The sequence below is a fragment of the Heteronotia binoei genome, chromosome 16 (assembly GCF_032191835.1).
Source record: "Heteronotia binoei isolate CCM8104 ecotype False Entrance Well chromosome 16, APGP_CSIRO_Hbin_v1, whole genome shotgun sequence".
Classification (NCBI taxonomy): Eukaryota; Metazoa; Chordata; class Lepidosauria; order Squamata; family Gekkonidae; genus Heteronotia; species Heteronotia binoei.
In genome coordinates, this window is record NC_083238.1 from 53,004,688 (window position 1) to 53,014,339 (window position 9,652).

General features: G+C 46.6%; 1 non-coding gene across 1 annotated transcript; it reads left to right on the plus strand.

Annotated features, from left to right (window-relative positions):
• Positions 1 to 630: 630 nt before the first annotated feature.
• On the plus strand, positions 631 to 705 carry TRNAA-GGC (transfer RNA alanine (anticodon GGC)). The gene has a single exon. It is a non-coding gene; the product is annotated as a tRNA-Ala (tRNA).
• Positions 706 to 9,652: the final 8,947 nt, after the last annotated feature.

Consider the following 9,652-nt stretch of genomic DNA (forward strand, 5'->3'; position numbering starts at 1 on the left):
AGTGGAAACATCTGGACTAGAACGCATGCTCAGGAGGTGGCAGAGTTGGTTTTCCTTTGCACACCGCTTTGACTGAACCACAACTATGCTGATTCGTTTTTCCTGCAAAGCCCTCGAATCAGTTTGATGTTATTTAAACGTCCCTGCTGAACACACCACACCGTGTCGCCGAGTGTGGTTGGCTTTAGGAAGACTTTCAGAATCTCCTAATTCGTTGCACTTCTTTCCAAGTGCGCCAACTGTGGAAACGCCTGGGCTTTTAAATAGAATGAGGAAGGGCCTTGAAAGGTGATTTTGGCCTCACTTGCTGGCTGCATTCTATACTGTAAAAAAGCTGACGCCCTCAATAGACATAGTTATTTGAAGCACAGTGTAAATCAGGCAGGAAGCATTCGGCTGCTTTCCTCTTTGGCGCTACGCATTCATGGAACAATTATTTTAACTTATATGTATAATCCTGCTGGCAATACAAATAGTGGAGAGAGAGACCGCAGAGGCAAAGGGATTGGATCAACATCTGGAGCAGAGGTCCATCAGTGGCTATTAGCCACAGCATATTGCTGGAACTCTCTGTCTGGGGCAGTGATGCTCTCTATTCTTGGTGCTTTTGGGGGGGGGCAAAGTGGAAGGGGAGGGATGGTAGCTCAGTGGTAGAGCATCTGCTTGGCAAGCAGAAGGTCCCAGGTTCAATCCCTGGCATCTCCAAAAAAGGGTCCAGGCAAATTGGTGTGAAAAATCTCAGCTTCAGACCCTGGAGAGCCGCTTCCAGTCTGAGTAGACAATACTGACTTTGATGGACCGAGGGTCTGATGCAGTATAAGGCAGCTTAATATGTTCATACGTTCAAGGGCTTCTAGCCCCACTTGTGAACCTCCTGATGGCACTTGGGTTTCTTTGGCCACTGTGTGACACAGACTGTTGGCCTGGATGGGCCATTGGCCTGAGCCAACATGGCTTCTCTTATGTTCTTATGTTCATAAAGGGAACTGTGAAATAACAATGCTCACACTCCGCATAGAAAAAATGTTCAATATAATCCACAATTGGTTCCTTCCTAAAATTCTCAACAGTGATACGGACAAGAAAACCATCTATTGCAGGGTTGGCCAACGGTAGCTCTCCATATGTTTTTTGCCTACAACTCCCATCATCCCCAGCCATTGGCCATGCTGGCTGGGGCTGATGAAAGTTGTAGGCAAAAAACATCTGGAGAGCTACCGTTGGCCACCCCTGATCTATTGCACAATGCGCCTACTGTCCAGAAAAATCATATATTATTAAAGTCCAACGAATCATAAAAGAACTGGTCCAATTTTGTTTTGGGAAGTCCCTTCTTCAGGGTCTTTTACTTTTATGGGCTCAGCAGTGTTGATGCGCCATTTTTCATATCTCGGCTTTCCAACTGACAATCTCATCTAAAGTCTCTTGGAACGCCACTGCGGATCCTTATCCTGCAGCATTTAATAGCGCTCCAATGCTATTAAACAAAACGAAATTGGACTGGTTCTTTTATGATTCGTTGGACTTTAATAATATATGATTTTTCTGGACAGTAGGCATGTTGTGCAAGGAGACTTTGGGGGTGCAGCCAGGAGATATCGGGGTGGAGCCAGGAGCAAGGTTGTGACAAGGTATGGCCTGGGACCTGCCTACCTTAGGGACCGTCTCTCCCCACATGTTCCCCAGAGAGTGCTGAGATCGGGGTCCCAAAACCTTCTTACAATCCCTGGGCCAAAGGAGGCCCGTCTGAAAGTGACCAGAGACAGGGCCTTCTCGATTGCAGCTCCTTGTTGGTGGAATCAGCTCCCGGAGGAGGTGAGGGCCCTGCGGAGCCTTGAACAGTTCCGCAGGGCCTGCAAAACAGCCCTCTTCCGGTTGGCATACAATTAATTGTTATCGGAATGCCTGAACACTCAATCTCGAACACCAGATTATTTAATACTGGAATATTGAAGAATTGATTTAAAGAAGGTAGCATAGTACATAGTGAAGTGAGCTTTATGTGTTTTATGTATTTTATAGGTATTTTATGTATTTTATTGTATAATTATAATAATGTATTATTAATGTATTTAAAATGATTTTGTTGTTTTTTTATGTTGTAAGCCGCCCTGAGCCCACCTCGGTGGGGTAGGGCGGGATATAAATCGAATAAAATAAATAAATAAATAAGCATAATTGAACTCCAAAGGGACCGCACACCTTTTAAATGCAATCTCTCCAGGGCTTTTTTTGTAGCAGGAACTCCTTTGCATATAAGGCCACACACCTTATTGGGACTCCATACATCCCAGATGTAGCTAATCCTCCTGGAGCTTACAATGGGCCCTGTACTAAGAGCCCTGTGAGTTCTTGGAGGATTGGCTACATCAGGGGTAGGTGGCCCAATATGCAAAAGAGTTACTGCTACAAAAAAAGGCCTGCTTCCCTCCACTGGAAATAATGAAGGATAGGGACACCATCTTTGGGGGCTCATAGAACTGGACCCCCTGGTCCAAGCCTTTTGAAACTTGGAGGGTATTTTGGGGCGAGGCACTGGATGCTATGATGAAAATTTGTTGCTTCTACCTCAAGCAACTGTCCCCCCCCCCCCCGAGCCCCAAAAACCCATTATACCCTATGGGAATCGGCCTCCATAGGGAATAATGGAGTGCCCAGCAGACATTTCCTCCCCCCACACACACACACACCAGCTTTCTGATGACCCTGAAGTGGGGGGAGGGCCTCCAAACCGGGAGGTCCCCTGCCGCCACCTGGGGATTGGTAACCCTAAGTCCACAAAGGGATTTTTTTTTTCAGGACAAGAGATAAACAGAGTTAGTTTGCTGTCTCCTTCCTCTGCTAAGCAACCTGCAGTCAACTTATAGAGACCCTAAGGTGTTTCTTTTGACGGGGGGGGGGGGGGGGGGAGAGAAATGAACAGAGGTAGTTTGCCATTGGCTTCCTAACTTATGGAGCTAAATTATGGAGACCACAAAGGGTTTTTTTTCAAAGCAAGAAACAAACAGAGGTGGTTTGCTGTCTCCTTCTTCTGCACAGCAACCTGAAGCCAATTTATGGAGATATCAAAGCATTGGGGTTTTTTAGGGCAAGAGACAAACGGAGGTGATTTCCTGTCTCCTTCTTCTGCATAGCAACCTGCAGCCAACTTACGGAGACCCCATGATGGTTTTTCTTAAAGGCAAGAGATAAACAGAGGTGGTTTGCCATTTCCTTCCTCTGCACAGCAAACTGCAGCCAACTTATGGAGACCTTAAAGGGTTTTTTCAAGGCATGAGATGAACAGAGGTGATTTGTTGTCTCCTTCCTCTGCATAGGAACCTGCAGTCAACTTATGGAGACCCCAAAGTGGTTTTTTTCAAGGCAAGAGATGAACAGAGGTGGTTTGCCATCTCCTTCCTCTTCATAGCAACCTGCAGCAAACTTATGGAGACCTCAAAGGGATTTTTCAAGGCAAAAGATGAACAGAGGTGGTTTGCCATTTCTTTCCTCTACATAGGAACCTTCAGCCAACTTATGGAGACCTCAAAGGGTTTTTTTCAAGGCAAGAGATGAACAGAGGTGGTTTGCCATCTCCTTCCTCTGCATAGCAACCTGCAGCCAGCTTATGGAGACCTCAAAGGGATTCTTCAAGGCAAGAGATGAACAGAGGTGGTTTGCCATCTCCTTCCTCTGCATAGCAACCTGCAGCCAACTTATGGATACCTCAAAGGGTTTTTTCAAGGCAAGAGATGAACAGAGGTGGTTTGCCATCTCCTTCCTCTGCATAGCAACCTGCAGCCAGCTTATGGAGACCTCAAAGGGTTTTTTCAAGGCAAGAGATGAACAGAGGTGGTTTGCCATCTCCTTCCTCTGCATAGCAATCTGCAGCCAGCTTATGGAGACCTCAAAGGGTTTTTTCAAGGCAAGAGATGGACAGAGATGGTTTGCTGTCTCCTTCATCTGCCTAGGAACCCGCAGCCAACTTATGGAGACCCCCAAGGTGGGTTTTTTTTTGGCGGGGGGGCAATAAATGCACAAAAGTGGTTTGCCATCTCCTTCCTCTACATAACAACCCTGGATTCCATAGAGCAGGGGTGGCCAACGGCAGCTCTCCAGATGTTTTTTGCCTACAACTCCCATGAACCCCAGCCATTGGCCATGCTGGCTGGGGCTGATGGGAATTGTATGCAAAAAAAAAAAAATCTGGAGAGCTACCGTTGGCCACCCCTGCCATAGAGGACTGCCCTGGTGGACTCCCATCCACATACTAACCAGCAGGGTTTTTTTGCATATTAGACCACATGTCCCTGATGTAGCCAGTCCTCCAAGAGCTCACGGGTTTCTTCTTGGGGCTTACTGTAGGCTCTAGGACAGGGTGTCAAACTCATTTGTTATGAGGGCCAGATCTGACACAAACGAGACCTTGTCAGGCCGGGCTGGGCTGTGTTGTGCCGGGCCGTGTGTGTTCCTATTTAATATTAGGTAGCAGAGATGTAAACTTTTTAAAGGTCACAGACAAACATGACTAAAGGTTTTGGTTTTTTTTAAACCAACCTTGAAAACATTAAGCACTCGTTGGTCTTAAAGGGAGAACAAAATAGGAGTCGATTGCACCTTTAAGACCAACTTAGTGTTATGCAGAACGTCAGCTTCCGTGTGCTCTCTAAGCACACTTCCTCAGACGAGGAATCCAGCACAGTGAGCAAAGCCACACATAGCGGGTCGTCAGTGGCTCAGAATGCCAGCTGGTACAATTTTAAGATCCAATCACAGTATAGTAAAATTATCTGGTAGGGATAATGCTATACTGTGATCAGATCTTAAATTTGTACCAGTTATGTTGGTCTTAAAGGTGCAACTTGAGTCCTATTTTGTTCTACTACTTCAGACCAACGCAGCTGACTACTTGGTCTTAAAGGTGTTTTCTTTTTATTTCTTCCATGGGATCCAGGGAAATGGGCAAAGGAAGCTCCGGCTCTTTCCCTCCCTCTTATATACAGTAAAACCAAAAATACTGGAGTGATGGTAAAGATCAAATATAAACAGCAACCCGACACTAGGCAATTATGAATAAAGATGCCACGCAGTGGTTCAGCTCAATACAAGAACTCGTGGGCATTCGATGAAATTGCTGAGCAGACAGGTTAAAACGGATAAAAGGAAGTACTTCTTCACCCAAAGGGTGATTAACATGTGGAATTCACTGCCACAGGAGGTGGTGGTGTCCACAAGCATAGCCACCTTCAAGAAGGGGTTAGATAAAAATATGGAGCAGAGGTCCATCAGTGGCTATTAGCCACAGTGTGTGTGTGTATGTATATATATATATATATATATATATATATATATATATATATTTGGCCGCTGTGTGACACAGAATGTTGGACTGGATGGGCCATTGGCCTGATCTAACATGGCTTCTCTTATGTTCTTATGTTCTTATTATGTTCAAGGTCCGTTCCAGAAGGAGACCCCAGGATTTATTATCTCCGTTTCATTTTTTTATATCTTCAACAGTAGAATGAGCTTACATGAATTATTCTGGACCTCAATGTCCATGGAAATTACTCCTGATTTTTTACTTAGTATTTGTGAAATTCCAATATTAATTCGATGGTGCTTTCCACCCAATTTCAACCATTTCCCATTTTAAGTGAAATTTATTTCATAGGAATCAATCCTTCATTCTATGTAATGCATGCTCCTTTCCCTCCCTCCCCAGGGGAGGAGCCTCAGCCAATGGAGAAAATTGAGGTTTTGCTCTGTAGCGCCTGTACGACTGAGCAAGCCTTGCAAAGCAAGCTAAGCGCAGAAGGAAGCAAGAGGGAGGGAGAAGGAAGCAGACAAGAGCAGTTGCTCGGGGGGCCTGATAGGAGCCTTCTGGGGCCTCATTCGGCCCCCAGACCGCATGTTTGACACCCCTGCTCTAGAAGGATTGGCTACATCAGAGGGGTGTGGCCTAATTTGCAAAGATGTCCCTGCTACAAAAGAAGCCCTGCTAACCACAGCTAATCTGATGGACTTCTGAGACAGAAAGCCTTTCAGGTCAGGGCAGAGTTCCATAGTTTTATAGTTCCATCATTTGCTTTAATCATCGTGTGGTCTAACATCTGCGCTGGCACTAACGACAATGAACTCTAGTCAGGTTTCGTTGTGTTTAACTGGAATTTGTAATGCCAGGAGATCTGGATAGCTTTGGCCATTCTTTGCAAGAAGCAAATGCAAAACTATGGGTGTTTTTACATTCAGTTTGATCCAGAGGTTTTAGAGTCTTCAAATCACCTGCCACCGTTCCACTTTAATTATTTTCCTCTCACATTTGTGGACTTACTCTGCTCATTTTGCATAGCCAAGCTTTTATATTTCCTGCTGAAAGCGTTTCAGCTGGGGGGCAGGGGGGTGGTCTCTGATCAGAGGGCAGCTGGAATACCAGCGCTTAGTTCAATGTATACAATTGCTTGGAAATCGTGTCAACCCTGCAAAAACAATGTGCATTTCAATTACAAGATGAGGCAAGCAATGATATGTAAAAATTTCAAGTGCTGTCAGTTCTCATGCAAATTACTGCACCTTGTAGCTTTTGGAGGAGCCTTTTAAAATGCATGAAAACTTCTACAATGCAAGTTTGAAACGCCTGTAGAGAAATGACCGGATCAAAACTAGTTTCGAGAAAAACATTGCAGCAGCAGCGCCGGAACTCATCTCACCGAAACAAATGTAGATGCTTCGGGCAGCAAGGATGCAAAACAGTTGTGAGAACGTTAGGTCATGCAAAAGGTGAGTTTCCAATGCGGTGATAGAGAGTCACAAACTGTCAGTGTAAAAACACCCAATATCTAAGGCAAGCCCAAGAAAGAGACGTTTTCATTGGAGAAGGGCTCAGAGAAGGAGCAGGAGTGTGTTGCCAGGTCTGGGTTTGGAAGTTCCTGGAGATTTGGGAGGTCGGACCAGGGAAGAGTGGGGTTTTGGGAGGGGAGAGAACTCAGCAGGTAATGCCACAGAATCCACTTTGCAGTGGAAGCTCCTTCCTTTCCTTCTTGCGGCTCTCCTCTCCTCTCCTTTGTTGGCAGTGGAGGCTCTCTGTTTCCGAGAAAACTACACGTCCCAGGGGCCTTAGCACCAGGAGAGGGCAGAGGCACGGGGAAATGAGCAGAACAGCTGCTGCAACAGCTGCATTGGCAAGGAGTGGAGAGAGAGGGGGCGCCCACGCACTGCTGCTACTGAAGAAGATGCACCAGGAGAAATCTGATTTCAGAGACCAGCAGTAGCCTTCAAGTTAAGGTTGCCAACTCTGGATGAAAAAATTCCTGGAGGTTTGGAGGGGGTGGAGCCTTGGGAGGGCGGGGTTTGGGGAAGGGACGGACCTCAGTAGGGTAGAGTTCCATACCAGAGCAATCGTTTCCTCCAGGGGAACTGATCTCTGCAGTCTGCAGGGGTGGAATTCTGGCAAGGAGCTCCTTTGAATATTAGACCACACCCCACCTAATGTAGCCAATCCTCCAAGAGCTTACAGTAGGCCCTGTAAGAAGAGCCCTGCAAGCTCTTGGAGGATTGGCTACATCAGGGAGGTGTGGCCTAATATGCAAAGGAGCTCCTGCTAGAATTCCACCCCTGGTGGTCTGGTAAAGTTGCCAGGCAGGACCTGGCAACAAGGGGGAGACCCAGGAGAACAGGGATACGGGGGAGGCAGCAGTGGTCATCACCCGCAAAAGCCCCACCTCGAGAGCCAGTTTGGTATAGTGATTAAGCGCGTGGACTCTTATCAGGGAGAACTGGGTTTGATTCCTCCCTCCTCCACTTGCAGCTGCTGGAATGGCCTTGGGTCAGCCATGGCTCTGGCAGAGGTTGTCCTTGAAAGGGCAGCTTCTGGGGGAGCTCTCAACCCCACCCACCTTACAGGGTGTCTGTTGTGAAGGGAGGGAAGGTAAAGGAGATTGTGAGCTGCTCTGAGATTCAGAGTGGAGGGCAGGATATAAATCCAATATCATTGTCTTCTTCTTCCTCCTCCTCTAGGGCTCTGAACCAGTCCACCTTCTTTTTCTTCTCCTTCCTCCTCCTCCTCTTCCTCCTCCAGGGCTCTGAACCAATTCTTCTCCTCCTCCTCCTCCTTCTTCTTCTCCTTCCTCCTCCTCCTCCTCCTCTTCTTCCCCTTCTTCCTCTTCTTCCAGGGCTCTGAACCAGTCCTTATGATTTTGGTTTCATGCCAATCCGAAAGATTGTCAGCCAATCAGAGCCCACAGAATGCAACTGGAGGGGAGGGGCTGAGCCAGCCTCAACTTAAGCAAGGGGAAGAAAACTTTCTTTTTCTTTGGAAAACTGGTGTGTGCAGCCCTGCGGAAAGGGCTTTGTGGGGGGCGGGGGGAAAGCAGCCTTGTACCTGCTGTGGTATCCTGTCCCGAGCAAGGGAATCGAATCTCCCCTCAGGGCTTAGTTACTTTAGCTGAGAGCCAGTTTAACTTTCTACACTGAAGCCATTGACACACAGCATTTCCCTGTTAAATACTGTATTTATTTTTGTTTGTTAAATAAACGTGTTATTCATCTCCATCTTCATCCTTGGTGTAGCCAAACTGGTGTAGCCCGTTTGGTGTAATGGTTAAGCACATGGACTCTAATCTGGGAGAATCAGGTTTGATCCCCCACTCCTCCACCTGCAGCTGCTGGGTGACCTTGGGTCAGTCACAGTTCTCTCAGAGCTCTCTCAGCCCCACCTGCCTCACGGCGTGTCTGTTGTGGGGAGAGGAAGGGAAGGAGATTGTCTGCTGCTCTGAGACTCTTTCGAGTAGTGAATGGCAGGGGTTAAAACTAATTCTTCATCATCATCATCTTGTCTGCAAAGTCAAATATCTAAGAAAAAGTATCTCTATTTATCAAAGATTTCAGGTTTTCATGGCTGGCAACATCATTAGGGTTTTTAGAATCTTTTGGGCTCAAGTGCCGTGTTCTACTGGAGAAAGTTTTTCTTCCAGACGTTTCGTTCTCAGCTGCGGAGAACATCCTCAGTGGCGTTGCAGCCGGAGCAGGCGCTCTGACCTTCTTGGCTGCTGTGCATTCTCCAGTAGAACACGGCACTTGAGCCCGAAAGATTCTACAAACCCTAAATATCTCTATTTACCTCACAAATAAGTACAGCCTTGGTGTAGCAGGCTTCCCAATGAGAAACCTCCAGAAAGCACATAGTTTACATGCTCCCAATCCTTTATTCAAACCCTGTGTTCCCTTTTTTATTTGCTTGTAGATGGTTGGGGTCAGGGCTTTTTTGTAACAGGAACTCCTTTGCATATTAGACTACACCCCCTTGATGTAGCCAAATCCTCCAATAGCTTACAGGGCTCTTTGTACAGGGCCTACTGTAAGCTCCAGCAGGATTGGTTGCCTCAGGGGTGTGTGGCCTAATATGCAAAGGAGTTCTTGCTACAAAAAAAAAGCCCTGTTTGGGGTATAAAGAATCCATAGGAAAGTCCAGAGTAGGGGACTAGGAATTCTTCATTCCAGAAGGCAGTTGTCTCAGAGCCTCCCCATCCCAACCATGGTGTGATGTCATTTCCAGGTAGAAAGCCAAGGTGACCTCACAACTCTAGAAACCACTGGGAACTCTATGGTAAAACTATAGACATTTCTGGAAATACCTAGAGAGGACTGATGTCACTTCCAGGTTTTCCTCAGAAGT